We start from the raw sequence: 15177 nt of genomic DNA on the forward strand, positions 1-15177 counted from the left end.
GGGACCCCAACTCGGGCCGGGTCTGGGGCTCTGTTCTGAGGACTGGGAGTGGGAGGAGGTGGCAGCAGGAGATGGAGTCTGAGGCATCTCCTCACACTCTTCCAAGGTCAGAGACGAGGTCTCAGATCTGCTTGCTAATGCATGATTTATTTCTTTTTCAATTTCCTTTGGAACCTGTGCTGTGCAGATGTTCACATGATGTGGTGGGGAAGTGAGTTTTATAAAACCCTTGGCAGAGTACCATTCGGCATCCCTGTGGTTCTAGAGATTTCTGGGGCCTCGGGCCTGTAGCACCAGCTGCAGACAGCTGCCTGCCTTCTTACAGCGCTCAGCTTTTGGGTCCAGCAGGTTTCTTGATCCTGAACACGTGTGACCTCACGATTCTGGCCCTTCCATGATCCCCAACAAACTGTTCCTGTGTGTAGGTGGAATTCCTATTTTTAATAGCCAAGTTGTTGAGAAACTGTAGGGCTTCTACTTCCTTTTGAACGGAAGGGCTCCAGAGATATTTATATCTTTGCTTCTGTAGAATCTAGGAGGTCGTCTTCACCCAGGGAGGGTCAGCATGTGGAGAGGGTCACCTGGGAGAGGCCCCGGTGTCAGCCTGCACTTGCCGTCAGTAAATGGTATGACACTGAGCACGAAGGAGCTCAGCCAGCCCCTCTAGGGAAGTCCTAGCTGCCCACTGGGGGAAGAGCGGGGAGGCATGAAAACAATGACCCCACCAGCTAGTGAGGGTGACCCTGTTATGCAAAGTGTGCACCATCTAGTATGAGCACCGGGCCGGGAGCCGCCAAGACTGCTGGGGAATCAGGGAGACACCAAAGAGGAGGTGGCCTTTCCCTTGAAGGGTGAAGGATCGGTAGGAGTCTGTGGCAGAGTGGAAGCTGCGGGAGGGGAAGGAGGGAGGGAAGGAGGCCTGGAGAGAGGAGGGAGGCTCTTGCATTCCAGGCAGGTATGGGAGCTCCTGGCAGAGTTTGCAGTACCCAGTGGCTCAGTGTGGTTGGAGTTGGCTGTGGGCCAGGTGGGTGGGTAGACAGGGGCCAGGTCTGGAAGGGTTTTTAGTGCTGTGCTGAGGGGTCTGAAGTCCATCCCGAAAGTTGTAACTGGGGAGTGGCACGGTGGTGGGTTACAGCCACGTCATTCAAACTTTCTCAAATTCCCATACATAGAGACCTAGTGTGCACACTCGCAGCCCAGGCTTGTGAGCTGCAGTCGCCCTTGCCATGTGCAGCTCGTTCTGGCGTGTTCTGTTCTGCTTCTATTCTGGCTCATTTGTTCTTTGAACAATGCTGTTTGCAGTCTTCTACATTGGCTTCCTGTCTCCCTGAATGTTTTTGATCTGCAGTTAGAACAACACTGGATTGGCAAGAGGGAGACTGAGGCGGGAACCCAGGCAGAGGCTGCTGTGAGTCCAGCTAGGATGAGACGCGAGTGCCAGGCAGTGGGCCTGGGGCAGACCCCAGGGACTCCGCAGTGAAGACCCCACCTCAGTGGTCCTGGGCCCCAGGCCTCAAGAGACTTGGGGCAGCTCCCGAAGCAGCAAGAGGGGTCCTGTCATTGTGAGGCGTGTTGAGGATCCAGAAGCTGTGGTTTCATAACTCAGTCACTGTGTGGTGTCTGAAAGCCATTTCATTAAATGTCACATGGAATCAAAATAGAAATTACATCTCTGGGACAAAGCCCATTGAGCCAGGAGCCAGGGATTCTGAATTGGAACCCGAATAGCCTCCAAAGCTGGGACTGTGGATCCAAGGCTGCCCCCACCCCCTGGGTCTCGCTCACATCTGAACTCCCCAGAGGGGGCAGGTGGTCCTGGAGCCTAGCCTACCTGCCGAGAGTCAGAGGTGGCTGTAGGGGAACCATGACAGCCCTCCTTCTCACACTCATCCTGGGCACCCTGCACCAGCAGAAGGGTTTACGTGGACAATCACCCATCCCTGGCCCCTTCTGGGAGGAAAGCATATCTTACGGATGGCGACCTTGAGGCTCAGGGAGGTTAAGGTGCCAGCCTGAGATCACACAGCCAGTGGAGAGGCAGAGACAGGGCTTAAACTCCGAACGATGGCTCCAGAGCCCCCTCTCTTTTCCATGCCCTGGGCTGCCTCTTTCCCCAGTGCACCTTGCTTTTTGGAACCAGATGACCAACGTGGAGAGACATGAACTGATTCAGTCAGAGTGTATGGGGAAGGGACTTAGAGACCCTAGCATTTTTAAAGCTCCCTGGTAATTCTCACGTGCAGCTAGGGAGGGGCGCCTCTGCTCTGGGGAATAGGGAAGGGGTGTAAGTGGCCCTGTGTCTGCCCTCTGTCCCCACCTCCCACCTGCTGGTCCATCCATTCAGCCGTTGCATGGACTGGTTGCCTTCTGGGGGCTGCTAGCCCCCTCGCACTGGGCAACACTATGTCCCCTCTGCCCCTCCCCCCAGCATATGCTCCTCGCTCTGCCCTTGCTGCAGGTGGGCCATGCTTGGAGGGGCGCAGGAGAGCTGAGATGGGTTGGGGATGGATCAGGCCTTGAGGGGGTGCCTGGTAAGCCCCGGGAAGGGTAGGGAGGAGGAGGAGGGAGAGGAGAGGGCAGTGCAAGGGCAGCGACCCCCAGCCTTGCCCCTGTTTTGAGCATGGGGAAAGCGTACACAGGTAGTAAGGAAATGCCTGCATTTGGGTGCGTGTTCATTTCTAATCAATTTTCACTTTTTGTGTATTCTATCTACTTTTTAAGGTTTGTTTCTTTTCTAACTTCCTGTTTTAGATGTATACTTTAGTTTCTTTATTTTTATTTATTTTTTTGAGATGGAGTCTCGCTCTGTCGACAGGCTGGAGTGCAGTGGCGTGATCTTGGCTCACTGCAACCTCTGCCCCCCGGGTTCAAGCGATTCTCCTGCCTCAGCCTCCGGAGTAGCTGGGACTACAGGCGTGTACTACCACGCCCAGCTAATTTTTGGCCAGGATGGTCTTGATCTCTTGACCTCGTGATCCGCCCGCCTCAGCCTCCCAAAGTGCTGGGATTACAGGCGTGAGCCACTGGGCCCGGCTTAGTTTCTTTATTTAAAGATAAGGGTTTTTTTTGTTTTTGTTTTGTTTTTGAGACAGAATCTCACTCTGTTGCCCAAGCAGGAGTGCAGTGGCACAGTCGTAGCTCACTGCAACCTCAACCTCCTGGGCTCAAGTGATCCTCCCACCTCATCTGAGTAGCAGGGACTACAGGCGTGCACTACCACACCCAGCTAATTTTTGTATTTTTTTTGTAGAGACGGGGTTTCGCCCTGTTGCCCAGGCAACAAGCAAATCTGCCCACCTCAGCCTTCCAAAGTGCTGGGATTACAGGCATGAGCCACCACGCCCGGCTAGAGATACGTTTCTCAAACTCCTGGGCTTAAGCCATCCACCCACCTTGGCCTTCCAAAGTGTTGAGACTACAGGTGTGAGCCTTTGCACTCGCCTTGAATTCCTTTTTCAACAGTATGTTTCCTACTAAAAACACTTATGAAAAGTGTGTATTTTCTCTTACCGCTTCTCCTTTTTTGCATCTAATTTTAGATTATATTTCTTAGTGTTTGCTTTAAAATGTACTTATACCTCTATGCTATCTTTTTCTTATTTTTGCCCCCTCCCCCATAAGAAATATAAAGAAATCAGAGACTTAGACCGGGTGTGGTGGTTCCCGCCTATAATCCTAGCACTTTGGGAGGCTGAGGCAGGTGGATCGCTTGAGGTCAGGAGTTTGAGATCAGCCTGGCCAACATGGTGAAACCCTGTCTCTACGAAAAATACAAAGTTAGCCAGGCGTGGTGGCAGGCACCTGTAATCCCAGCTACTCCAGAGGCTGAGGCAGGAGAATCACTTGAACCTGGGAAGTGGAGGTTGCCGTGAGCCAAGATCATGCCACTGCACTCCAGCCTGGGCAACAAAGTGAGACTCTGACTCAAAAAAAAAAAAAAAGAAAAGAAAAGAAATCAGATACTAACAATTCTCTCCTTCTTTCTTTTCTTCCCAATTTTTGTTTAATGTATCATTTCTAAATTCAGGGTTTATATTTATATATGTCCTTAATCCTCACTCACATTGGCCCTACAGGTAGATTCACTGCTCACTGTCAGTTCTCTTGCTGAAGTTTTCCTATTTTTCTCTTGATTTGCTGAAATTCCTTCTCCAGTAGTTTAATCAAAAGGGACTAAATGAAAAAAAAATTATTGAGTTATTGCAAGTTCAAAAAGGTTTCTAGTCTTTGTGTTTGATTGACAGCTTTCCAGGATATAAAATTCTCAGGCCACACTTCTTTCCTTGAGAACTTCGCAGATGTCACTTCCGTCTCTAGAGTTAAATGCCATTGTGGGAAAGTCTGAGTCTAACTTCTATTTTGTTACCCTTTATGAATTGATGTTTTCACTTGACTGTCCAAAGTCTTTTCTATTTAGCTGTTTCCCCCTTTCTTTTATATTTTAAGTCTAGTTACTTTGATAGAAATTACCTTGTTATTGACAGATTTTTGTCATTTTCCCCAAGACATGGTGTGCCCTTTCAGTTTGTAGATTTATCTTCTTTTATTTCAGGAAAATTTTCTTGAATGATATCTTTAAATATTTATGTTCCCTTATTTGAGTTTTCTATTCTGGGATATATGATGGGCCCTTTGTAGATCTTCCAAATCTGTAATTTTCTCTGTAATCTCTTTACACCGTTCATTTTCATTTCCTTTTGCTCACTTTCCTCAGTCTTATTCTCAGTGTCTTGATTGTGTTTTGAGCAATATTTGATGCTCCTCTGCGCAGCTTTCCATTTTGTCATGACTTTGAAGATGCAATGTTTTTCCTTCTTTCTCCAGTTCTGTCAGCTCCAGTTTCATGTTCCCCTGAGCTCTCATATCTGTTTTGTGTGCTTGCTTTCTGGAGATGATTGCTGTATTAATTTTTTTTTTTTTTGAGATGGAGTCTTACTCTGTTGCTCAGGCTGGAATGCAGTGGTGGGATCTCAGCTCACTTCAACCTCTGCCTCCTGGGATCAAGCGATTCTCCTGCCTCAGCCTCCCAAGTAGCTGGAATTACAGGCTTGCGCCACCATGCCTGGCTAATTTTGGTATTTTTAGTAGAGATGGTGTTTTGCTATGTTGGCTAGGCTGGTCTCGAACTCCTGACCTCAGGTGATCCGCCCGCCTCAGCCTCCCAAAATGCTGGGATTACAGGTGTGAGCCACTGCGCCCGGCCCTGCTTTATTAATTTTTGTTGTTGTTTAATTTGCAGCGAAAAGTTTGCTGGCAATTTTCATCCGTTCTATGACAACGTTTTTACTAGTGAGTTTTCACTTGCCACTTGTTTTTCCTGTTCCTTTTCTCGTTTTCATTTTTTAATTCTTGCAGTGTCTTCCTGTAGATGCTGCGCTGTTTGCTTTTTTATTTCTCATCTTTGGGCAAGGTAAGTTTTTCTTCAACCATCTATTTGCCAGAGGTTTGTGTGGGAGAAGAAGCGAGGACTACACCCAGTGCCGTGTGCAGTTGTAGGGCTGCTCATGTGCAGTCTGCTGATTCCTCTTTGTGCCTGCAAGTGTGGCTTGTCTGTGTCTGATCTGGTGCTTCTGCTTCTTGGTTCCAAGCTTACCTGTGTCTCAAATGCCGCTGTCATGAGATCACAGGCACCACTCCTGCTCATGCAGATAAGGGACATTGGTTGGTGGGCAGTGTGATCCCTTCTCACAGCTTCTTCCCAAACATCTGTGTGGTATTTCCTGCTCTGGGCAACCCTCTGACTCGTTTCTAGTTTGGGTTTCATCTCTCTTCTGTTTTCACTGGAAATGGAGTGTAGCTGGGCGCGGTGGCTCATGCCTGTAATCCCAGCACTTTCAGAGGACAAGGCGGGTGGATTGCTTGAGCCCAGGAGTTTGAGAGCAGTCTGGCCAACATGGTGAAACCCCATCTCTACTAAAAACACAAAAATTAGCCAGGCGTGGTGGTGCAAGCCTGTAATCTCAGCACTTTGGGAGGTCGAGGTGGGTGGATCACGAGGTCAGGAGATCGAGACCATCCTGGCTGACACGGTGAAACCCCGTCTCTACTAAAAATACAAAAAATTAGCCAGGCGTAGTGGCAGGTGCCTGTAATCCCAGCTACTGAGGAGGCTGAGGCAGGAGAATCGCTAGAATCTGGGAGGTGGAAGTTGCAGTGAGCCAAGATCGCGCCACTGTACTCCAGCCTGGCGACAGAGCGAGACTCTGCCTCAAAAAAAAAAAAAAAAAAGATGGCATTTGCATCCTGTTTCTCTTTCTCCTTGTTACTGTGGGATGATTTCTTTTCTTTTTTCTTTTTTTGGCTTTATTGGTATATAACTGGCATACAATAAACTGCGCCTATTGAATGTGTTATTAGTAAGTTCTGACGTGTATACACCCATGCAACTGTCACAACCATCAGCCACTGGAAAACCTGTCACCCTCCACAGCTTCCTCGTGCTGTTTCTTACCTCCACTCCCATTTTCAGACAAACTCTGACCTGCTTTCCATCGCTAAAGTTTACATTTTCTAGAATTTTATGTAAATAGAATCCTACAGTATGTTTTTTTTTTTATGTGGTTTCTCTCACTTAGCATAATTTTTTTTTTCTTTTGAGAAAGAGTTTTGCTGTTGTTGCCTAGGCTAGAGTGCAATGGCGCGATCTCGGCTCACTGCAACTTCCGCCTCCTGGGTTTAAGCGATTCTCCTGCCTCAGCCTCCTGAGTAGCTGGGATTACAGGTGCCCGCTACCACGCCCGACTAATTTTATGTATTTTTAGTAGAGATGGGGTTTCACCATGTTGGCCAGGCTGGTCTCAAACCCCTGACCTCAGGTGATCCACCCGCCTTGGCCTCCCAAAGTGCTGGGATTACAGGCGTGAGCCACCGCGCCTGGCCTAGCATAATTATTTTGAAGTCCCTCAGTTGTATATAACAGTGGTTCGGCCGGGCGCGGTGGCTCATGCCTGTAATCCCAGCACTTTGGGAGGCCCGAGGCGGGCGGATCACAAGGTCAGGAGATCGAGACCATCCTGGCTAACACAGTGAAACCCCGTCTCTACTAAAAATAGAAAAAATTAGCCGGGCAAGGTGGCGGGCGCATGTAGTCCCAGCTACTCGGGAGGCTGAGGCAGGAGAATGGCGTGAACCCTGGGGGGCGGAGCCTGCAGTGAGCCGAGATCACGCCACTGCACTCCAGCCTGGGCGACAGCGAGACTCTGTCTCAAAAAAAAAAAAAAAAAAAAAAAAAAAAAAAACAAACAAAAAAAAAACAGTGGTTCATTCCTTCTTATTGCTGCGTTGCATTTCATTGTATGGCTATGCCATATTTATTCATCCATTCACCTGGTGATGGACATTGGGGCTGTTTCCAGCTTTTGGCTATGATGAATCAAGTTGCTGCCAGTCTCCATGTAGTTTTTTTTTTTTTTTTTTTAAGACAGAGTCTTGCTCTGTCGCCCAGGCTGGAGTGCAGTGGTGCGATCTTGGCTCACTACAACTTCTGCCTCCTGGGTTCAAGTGATTCTCCTGCTTCAGCCTCCCAAGTAGCTGGGACTACAGGTGCCCACCACCATGCCCAGCTAATTTTTTTTGTATTTGTAGTAGAGATGGGGTTTCACTATGTTGGCCAGGCTGGTCTTGAACTCCTGACCTCGTGATCTGCTTGCCTCGGCCTCCAAAAGTGCTGGGATCACAGGTGTGAGCCACCACACCTGGCCACATTCCTGTTGAGGAGGTGCATAGGAGCAGAATGACTGGGTCATATAGTAGGTTTCACTTTTTAAGAAGTGACCAAACTGCTCTTCAAAGTGACCATACCGCTTTACATGCCTCTGAGCACATGAGACCAACACAAGAGTCCCAGTTGCTTCACATCCTTGCCAACACTTGGCATGGCCAATCTTTTACATTTTAGCCCTCTGAGTGGGTGTCTAGTGTATATCCTTGTGGTTTTCATGTACATTTCACCAATAACAAATGGCATGAGCCTTTTTAAATGTACTTATTTTTTATATGTACACCATCTTTGGCGAATTGTTCAAATCCTTTGCCCATTTAAAAATGTCGACTTGTATTATATATTAGGTTTAACAGCTCTTTATTCTAGTGACACGTCTTTTATTAGATATATGACTTATAAATATTTTTTCCAGTCTGTGCCCCTCTTTTTCATTTTATTCAGTGTCTTTTGAAAAGTAAAAGGCTTTTAATTTTGGTGAAGTCCAATTTACTGTTGCTTTTTTTTCTTCTATAGTTTATGTTTTCTGTGTACTATTTTTTTTTTTTTTAATTTTTTATTTTTTGAGACGGAGTCTCGCTCTATCACCCAGGCCAGAGTGCAGTGGTGTGATCTTGGCTCATTGTGGCTTCGGCCTCCCGGGCTCAAGCAGTTCTCCCGCCTCAGCCTCCCAAGTATCTGGGATTACAGGCGCCCGCAAGCACGCGTGGTTAAGTTTTGCATTTTTAGTAGAGACGCGGTTTCACTATGTTGGCCAGGCTGGTCCCGAATTCTTTACCTCAGGTGATTCGCCTGCCTCGGCCTCCCAAAGTGCTGGGATTATAGGCAAGAGCCACCACGCCTGGCCCCTGTGTACTATTCTTAAGAAATCTTTCCCTGTGGTGAAAAGGGAACTCCTGGACATGGTTAGTGGGGGTGTCAATTGGTACAGCCATTATGGAAAGCAGTATGGAGGTTTCTAAATAAATAAAAAATAGAACTACCATATGACTGACCAAAGGAAATTATATCACCACCTTGTAAAGATAGCTGCACTCCTGTGTTAATTGCAACATTATTCACATTAGCCATGATATGGAAACAACCTAGGTATTGATGAATGAAGGGATCAAAGGGCTGGGTGCAGTGGCTCACGCCTGTAATCCCAGCACTTTGGGAGGCGGAAGTGGGTGAATCACTTGAGGTCAGGAGTTTGAGACCAGCCTAGCCAACATGGTGAAATCCTGTCTCTACTGAAAATACAAAAATTAGCTGGGTATGCTGGTACGCACCTGTGGTCCCAGCCACTTGGGAGGCTGAGGAAGGAGAATCACTTGAACCTAGGAGGCGGAGGTTGCAGTGAGCCAAGATCGTGCCACTGCACTCCAACATGGGTGACAGAGTGAGGCCCTGTCTCCAAAAAAAGATCTTTTTCGACTCTACGATACAAAGATGTTTTCTTCTAGGTACTTCGTAGTTTTTACATTTAGGTCTATGCACCCTTGTTAGTTAATTTTCGTGTATGGTTTGAAGTTGGAGATTGGGGTTTATTTTTCTGTTCTCTTTGAGCCGGTTTCTGGGAGGAGAGGAAGGACCCACCAGCTCCTCTGCTGTGTCAAGCTATTATACAAGGCCCCATGGGCTGAGGTTTCTATTTTTTTCTTTTCTAGGAAAAAAATAGGAAAAGCCATCAGCAATACCAAGGGAAACAGTAAGCTAAGGTTGGCACAGTTCTCAGCAAGCCTCACAGCGATTCTCTGCTCCCTCCCTCACCCCTTGCCTACCTTTAATCCAAAAATGATTTTACCAGAATGTCCAACAAATAAGACAAGACCCAAAAGCACTGAGAACTTTTTCTTGCTGCCAAGTATAAGACACAGACCGGTATAGTGGCTTAAAAAAGCAAATTCCCAGGAAAATTTAGAGAGATGGAAAATAGGACAGTAGAATAGCAGGGACTGGGGAGGGGAGAAGGGAGAGGTGCTGTTGAACAGGTAGAGTTTCTGTTTGGGCTGATGGAAGAGTTCTGGAAAAGAAAGTGTCCATGATTGCACAACATCGCGAATATTCGTAATACCGTTGAATGGCACACTTAAAAATGGTTAAAACGGTACATTGGGTTAGCTATGTTTTACCACAATTAAAGAGTATTTTTAAAAAAGCATATTCCCTCTGGGGTTAGTTAGCTGTAGTCAACATCTAAGTTCCCCAGTGATTAACTGAAGTATGGACCATCAGCATAAATGTGAATTAAAATTAAATATTGCCAGGCAGGCTGGGCGCGGTGGCTCACGCCTGTAATCCCAGCACTTTGGGAGGCCTAGGCAGGCAGATCGCTTGAGGTCAGGAGTTCTAGACCAGCCTGGCCAACATAGCGAGACCTCACCTCTACTAAAAAAAATACAAAAATTAGCTGGGTGTGGTGGCACACACCTGTACTCCCAGCTACTTGGGAGGCTGAGGCAGGAGAATCGCTTGAACCTGGTGGGTGGTTGGGTGGGGGGTGGGCATGCAGAGGTTGCAGTAAGCCAAGATGGCATCATTGCACTCCAACCTGGGTGACAGAGCGAGACTCCATCTCAAAAAAAAAAAAAAAAAATTACCAGGCAGTATAAGGTTGCTTGGTTAATATCCTAACAGTCACAAAGCAAGCAAGTGATCTTGAGGGGGGGAAGGGAGGAGGTGGGAAGAAAGGAGGAGGACCAAGTTCCTCTGAGTGGCTAATAAATATTATTATTATTATTATTATTATTATTTTTTTTTTTTTTTGAGACGGAGTCTCGCTCTGTCACCCAGGCTGGAGTGCAGTGGCGCGATCTCGGCTCACTGCAAGCTCCGCCTCCCGGGTTCACGCCATTCTCCTGCCTCAGCCTCTCCCAGTAGCTGGGACTACAGGCGCCCGCCACCACGCCCGGCTAAATTTTTGTATTTTTAGTAGAGACGGGGTTTCACCTGGTCTTGATCTCCTGACCTCGTGATCCACCCGCCTCGGCCTCCCAAAGTGCTGGGATTACAAGCGTGAGCCACCGCGCCCGGCCTATTATTTTTTTTTTTTGAGACAGAGTCTCGCTCTGTCGCCCAGGCTGGAGTGCAGTGGCGTGATCTCGGCTCACTGCAAGCTCCGCCTCCTGGGTTCACGCCATTCTCCTGCCTCAGCCTCTCCGAGTAGCTGGGACTACAGGCGCCCGCCACCACGCTAATTTTTTGTATTTTTTAGTAGAGACGGGGTTTCACCGTGGTCTCGATCTCCTGACCTCATGATCCGCCCGCCTCGGCCTCCCAAAGTGCTGGGATTATAAGCGTGAGCCACCGTGCCCGGCCTTAATAAATATTATTTTGGTTAAGTCTCTATCTCCACAGAGTAAGTCTGATTCTTTTTTTTTTTTTTTTTTTTTTTTTTGAGACTGAGTTTCACTCTTGTTGCCCAGGATAGAGTGCAGTGGCACGATCTTGGCTTACTGCAACCTCTGCCTCCCGGGTTCAAGTGATTCTCCTGCCTCAGCCTTCCCAAGTAGCTGGGATTACAGGCATGCGCCACCATGCCTGGCTAATTTTGTATTTTTAGTAGAGACGGGGTTTCTCCATGTTGGCCAGGCTGGTCTTGAACTCCTGACCTCAGGTGATCCGCCTGCCTCAGCCTCCCAGAGTGCTGGGATTACAGGCGTGAGTCCGGCCTGTAAGTTCCTGATTCTTAAGCCTAACATAGTTAAATTGCTCTGTAAAAAAAACAATGGCTTTATATTCAAGGCCATGTTGCTTCCAACTGAATTGGCCACTCACACTGGGATACTGAGCAGCGAACAGGCCCACAAGGAAGACGTCACTCTTGGATCCTGTTTGAAACCAACAGCTACAGCAAAACACTAGTCTTGATTCAGGGCCTAATGGGGTTTCTTTGATTAGCAAGTTTACATTCATGGAGTCTTGTGAAAATGGTTAGATAAATTGCAGAGACATAAATAAGTGTATATCCGAGTATTATTGTTAATTTCCACCTGGCTACATGAGGCTCCCTCCTCTGGGTTTTCTCTCTGTGCCCTTTTGCTGTGGACAGAAGGTACCCTGCTCATTCATCCATCCAGCCAGGGAGCAGCCTGGAGGGAGGAGTGGAGGGGATGTGGGCCTGGAATTAGACCGAGCTGGGTGTGTCCCTAGCTCAGGCCGCACTGCCAGGCCCTGGTTTCATTACTATGAAATGAGGGGTGGGCTGGGTATCTGGTCTCCCACTCCCTATTACTGAGGGGTTCTGGGGCTCTCCTCCACCCTCTGCTTCCTTCCCCTCTTCTGTTCCAGTCCAGAATGCCTCCTTTCTGCCTAAACGCCTCTGATCTTCATTTGATCAGCAGCAGCTGCAGACCCATGAGCCACTGGGCCTGACCTGGGAGACACTGGCCCTCCACTTCCAGTGCTCTCCAGCTGGGATTTCCTCCAGAACAGTGGCAAAAAGATCGCCCAGAGCTGCGTCCCCTCACTGGGAAGCGACTCTGAGTCAGGGTTACCTGGCTCCACTGTGCCCCTAGCGAGGTGAAATTGTATCGTCAAATTCGCACTATGACATTGGTTCTCCGTTAAGGATAAGGAGGCTACTGCCCAAGGAGCTTGTGCACCGCAGGCAGAGCCACTCAGGTCATCTTCCAGAGCGGGATATCTGACTCCAGAGCCCTCCAGCCCACACTGCTCTCCTGAGGACTGGGTTTCTCTGGCCTGAGTCTGCCTGAGTCTACAGGAAGAGCCCTGCTGGCACCCCAGTAAGCCCCTCTAGACCTTGGAGCTCTAACTGCTCTCAGAGCTCACTTTTCAGTTAGCCTGTAAGGCAGGGGTGTCCAGTCTTTTGGCTTCCCTTGGCCACATTGGAAGGAGAAGAATTGGCTTGTGCCACACATAAAATACACTAAAACTAAAGATAGCTGATGGGCTAAAAACAATTAAAAATCACAAACTCATAATGTTTTAAGAAAGTTTATAAATTTGTGTTGGGCCATATTCAAAGCTGTTCTGGGCTACGGGTTGGACAAGCTTGCTATAATGGATCAGAGATATGTACAGTCTTAAAGAAGAAACAGCTGCCAGGCCTGTAAGACCTATCAGGGTACTCACTGAATGCTGTGAGCAGGGAAAGGGGCAGTCCTGGGCAGTGGGGTCCTCTGTGGGGGTCCAGCTGTGTCTCCAGTTGTCTGGGGAGCTGGGAATAGCACACCAGGGTCTTTGCCTCCTGGGAAAGTTCTCACAGAACAGAGGTGCGAAAGCTAGGTCGTGTTCATTATTCCTTCATTCCCTATTTATTGAGCTTTGACAACGTGAGGGACTGCTTGATTGATTGACTGCTTGGTTGGGACAGGGTCTCCGTCACCTAGGCTGGAGTGCAGTGGTGCAACCTCAGCTCATTGTAACTTCCGCCTCCTGGACTCAAGCCATCCTCCTACCTCAGCCTCCTGAGTAGCTGGGATTACAGGCCCACGCCACCACACCTGGCTACTTTTTGTATTTTTTGGTAGAGACAGGGTTTCACTATGCTGCCAGGCTGGTCTTGAACAACCAAGCTCAAGTGATCCTTCTGCTTCCCCTTGGCCTCCCAAAGTGATGGGATTATAGGCTTCAGCCACAGTGCCCAGCCAGAGGAACGTTTCAGATGCTGGAATCAATGGTAACGTGTTGGAGGAAGGGAGTTTCTGAGCTCAGCCCATTTCTTATACTTGGATCTTCCCAAAGTTTCAGTGCGAGGGGCTTCAATGGAAGAGAAGTGAAAAGGGAATGGGCCATGTCCCTTGGCAGCGGGGACAAGGGATGTAGCCTGAACTTTAGCAGCATGATGGGTCAGGATGGGACACACCATTGCAGGGAGCGGAAGAAGAGACCCAAGTAGGGGCTAGGTGACAGCACTGTGCCTGGCACCTTGGGACACCCAGGGGCTTTATGACTGCCCAGAAAGAGGCCTGGAGTGGCAGATGAAGGGAAGACTGCATCTCTGGGAGAAAGTAGTCCAGTGCTTGTCACAGCTTAGTTGCTTGTTATTAATGAAAAAAATGGCTCCTGGTTTATACATCAGCCATGTAAACTTGGCTAATGTGAGTCTTCCTTGCAAGCTACTATGTGTGCTGGTTCTGGCATGGCAGTGAGGTTTCTGAGTTGGGTCAGCTGAAAGGTAAATGCTACCTGGGAGGGCTCTTGGAGGACAGTCAGCTGGCTTCAGCCATCAGTAGCTCAGTAAGCAAAAGGTCATGTTCAGTTCAAGTGCAAAGATTGTGAAGCCCAGTGGTGAAAAGCCAGATGAATTCAAGTCACCTGAGCTTTTCTCCAGCCTTTGCAGCCTGGACCAGGGCTAGGGTCATGATGTGAGCCGGTGAGAGAGAAGAAAGAAGACCTATATTACATATCCAGGCTCTCTGCCCTATGTGCCAAAACCAAGTGCTGCTAGAGCTGGTCATTCCTTCATTCCAAACTGTGCCGCTTTTCCACTGCTCTTTGAGGCCTGTGCTCTGTGCAGGATGCTGACCTGAGCTCTCTGTGGGGCGGAGAGGTGAGCTGACCCAGTTCTTGTCCTTGAGGCCCTCGGGGTCCAGAGGGGGCTGAAATGGGGCCAGAGAACCGAGCTGCCTGTGTGGGAGGGGGGTGAGTGTTGGTCCTACCTGGCTCTTACCTGTCTGCACCTGCTGTCCTTGCTGTTTTGTCTGTTCTAGCGGGCGCCTGCTGCAGGGCCAGCCTATGGCGAGGCCAGCTGTCTGCCAGCAGTCAGGTCCATGAAGCAATCTGGCCAGTGGAAGGAAAAGGGTTTTGGGGTCAGACACAAAATTTCTCCACTCTCCCACTTCTGCGCTTTCCTTTTCTGGGCAAGTTGCTGAACCTCTCTGAGCCTTAGTTTTCTCATCTGTAAAATGGGTTCTGAGAAACATATCTAGTAGAGCACCTGGTGCCTGACTGCTTAATTCAGGATAACTCCTCTCCCACAAAGGGCACCCCTTCCACCCCATCTGCTTTGCTTCCCTGATGGACAACCTGATTCAGAAACCTTTTTCTACCCATGGAAAAGGTCCAGGGTAGTGAGGTCTTGGAGGCTGAGTGAAGCCAGGGAGGTGAGTACTGGAACCTTCTGTTGTTTGCCTGATCCATAACCCAGGTCAGATTACCATGAATGCAACATTACATTACACAGTTCTGGGTTACATTGTTGCTGGAAGTTTTGAGAGAATGCACAAGGAGCTAAATCAAATTAAAACAAATTTGCAATCACCGAGTTAATGACTGTGACAATACAAATAATTCACAACCAAATTAATGTGATATCAAATCTCATCATTATACTAATAACCTTTGCACAGCAATACAAAAACAACTGTTTGGGGAGGAATGACTTGTTACATGAGAGAACCGAGTTTTGGGAAGGTCTCAGGCTGGGCACAGTAGCTCACGCCTGTAATCCCAGCACTTTGGGAGGCCAAGGCAGGAGAATTGCTTGTATGCAGGAGTTCGAGACCCATCTG

The 15177-nt window shown here is 48.5% G+C and overlaps 1 protein-coding gene and 1 non-coding gene across 2 annotated transcripts in view; one reads left to right on the plus strand and one right to left on the minus strand.

The window, feature by feature from the left end:
• Positions 1-15177, plus strand: part of RRM2 (ribonucleotide reductase regulatory subunit M2) — a 93832-nt gene that overhangs the window by 21923 nt on the left and 56732 nt on the right. The window lies entirely within an intron of this gene.
• Positions 11448-11583, minus strand: LOC115831630. The gene has a single exon (XR_004027154.1). It is a non-coding gene; the product is annotated as a small nucleolar RNA SNORA2/SNORA34 family (small nucleolar RNA).

Source organism: Nomascus leucogenys, chromosome 19 (assembly GCF_006542625.1).
Source record: "Nomascus leucogenys isolate Asia chromosome 19, Asia_NLE_v1, whole genome shotgun sequence".
In the NCBI taxonomy this organism is placed as follows: Eukaryota; Metazoa; Chordata; class Mammalia; order Primates; family Hylobatidae; genus Nomascus; species Nomascus leucogenys.